At 41.0% G+C, this 2350-nt stretch overlaps 1 long non-coding RNA gene across 1 annotated transcript; it reads left to right on the top strand.

The window, feature by feature from the left end:
* The first annotated feature begins 337 nt into the window (after window positions 1–337).
* Window positions 338–1997, top strand: LOC139417103 (uncharacterized). The gene is made up of 3 exons (XR_011635157.1): window positions 338–1123; window positions 1300–1370; window positions 1603–1997. It is a non-coding gene; the product is annotated as an uncharacterized lncRNA (long non-coding RNA).
* The last annotated feature ends 353 nt before the right edge of the window (window positions 1998–2350 follow it).

A 2350-nucleotide genomic window follows, 5' to 3' on the forward strand; every position in this document is an offset into this window, starting at 1 on the left:
GACAGCCGCAGCTCCTACTACGACAACTGCAGCTCCTACTACGACAACTGCAGCTCCTACTACGACAACTGCAGCTCTTACTACGACAACTGCAGCTATTACTACGACAACTGCAGCTCTTACTACGACAACCGCAGCTCTTACTATGACATCCGAAGCTCCTACAACCGCAGCTCCTACTATGACAACCGCAGCTCCTACTACGACAACCGCAGCTCCTACAACAGCAGCTCCTACTACGACAACTGCATCTCTACGACAACTGCATCTCTTACGACAACCGCAGCTCTTACTACGACAACCGAAGCTCCTACAACCACAGCTCTTACTACGACAACCGAAGCTCCTACAACCGCAGCTCCTACTACGACAACCACAGCTCCTACTACGACAACCGCAGCTCCTACTACGACAACCGCAGCTCCTACTACGACAACCGCAGCTCTTACTACGACAACCGCAGCTCTTACTACGACAACCGAAGCTCCTACAACCGCAGCTCCTACTACGACAACCGCAGCTCCTACTACGACAATCGCAGCTCCTACTACGACAACCGCAGCTCCTACTACAACAACCGCAGCTCCTACTACGACAACTGCAGCTCCTACTATGACAACCGCAGTTCCTACAAGAGCCACAACTGCTGCTTCTAATATGACAACAACCGTTCATAACACAACAAAGACAGCTCTTACTACGGCAAAAGCACTTCTAAGTACGACAACTAGTGTTCCTACAGCAACAACCGCAGCTCCAGCTATGACAACCACAGCTCTTACTATGGCAACCACAGCTCCTACTACGGCAACCACGGCTCCTAATAGAACAACCACAGCTCCTAATACAACATCCACAGCTCCTAATACAGCAACTACAGCTCCTAATACAACAACTACAGCTCCTAATACAACAACTACAACTCCTAATACAACAACTACAGATCCTACTACAACAGCAATACATTCAGTTAATTTCACAATGGTACCTAATTTCACAATGGTAGTTCTAACTAAAACAACTGCAACTCCTGCTACAACATCCTCTACTGAGCTACCAAAAACTACACAAATGAGCACTACAACTCCACCTGCCGGACAGTCAACCACGAATAGTGGGCTTAGTAAGTGTGATTTACTTTACTTAATATCTAATGAAATTGGTAATAGTGGTCAACCTTGTCAAGTCTCCTTATTTTCATCTATTACGGTATGTGCTTGTCTGTCTGTCTGTTTTACTGTCAGTCTGTTTGTTTTGTTTCATGTTTGTTTTTATCATTTACTCATTGTGTCTCCACAGGATATAAGTTAGTACTGAGGTTGAAATTGGACATGACGAGATACCTAACCGAATCTGAGATCTTGAAGCAGGTGAGAGTCGCTCTCAAACACTTCATTTTATAATTAATTCATTAATCTCCAAAAATGATTATAAAATGAGGAAAAACCTCACTCAATGGGATTTAAGCGTAAGTTTGCTTTAACAAATGAGGATATTGAATAAAGATGGAAAGTGAAGTGAATGAAGGGAAGGAGCGTGAAGAGGATAGGAATGTAGCGTTAACTCGTTTACTAAATTATGTAACGCCTTTGTTTATTCCAGCTTCAAGCAGAACTGATCAGACAAGGGCTGCCAGAGACCTTTACACTGCGATTGAGAATCATTCAGAGCTAGTTGACCGGGGGAAGAGGAGGACAACACTGGAGATAAAACACAGACAGATTATAATGCAAACGTGATCACAAAGATACCTTACAATAGATTGTCCTCAATACTACATTAGTACCACATGACCTACGGTAACTAGACCTAATGTATTAGGCAAATAAATTTCTACAGTGCCTTCAGAAAGTTCACACCCCTTGACGTTTCCCACATTTTGTTGTGTTACAAAGTGGGATTAAAATGTGTTTAAATGTATTTTTTTGTCAACGATCTACACTAAATATAGTTGAAGAAAAATTATAATATTGTAAAAAATGTGTACATGAACAATAAAACACTAATATATATTGATTAGCTAAGTTTTCACCTTTCACCTTTGACAGTGATTACAGATGTGAGTCTTTCTAGATACAGTGGGGAGAACAAGTATTTGATACACGGCCGATATTGCAGGTTTTCCTACTTACAAAGCATGTAGAGGTCTGTCATTTTTATCATAGGTACACTTCAACTGTGAGAGACGGAATCTAAAACAAAAATCCAGAAAATCACATTGAATTATTTTTAAGTAATTAATTTGCATTTTATTGCATGACATAAGTATTTGATACATCAGAAAAGCAGAACTTAATATTTGGTACAGAAACCTTTGTTTGCAATTACAGAGATCATACTTTTCCTGTAG

The sequence above is a fragment of the Oncorhynchus clarkii genome, chromosome 9, assembly GCF_045791955.1.
Source record: "Oncorhynchus clarkii lewisi isolate Uvic-CL-2024 chromosome 9, UVic_Ocla_1.0, whole genome shotgun sequence".
Taxonomy (NCBI): domain Eukaryota; kingdom Metazoa; phylum Chordata; class Actinopteri; order Salmoniformes; family Salmonidae; genus Oncorhynchus; species Oncorhynchus clarkii.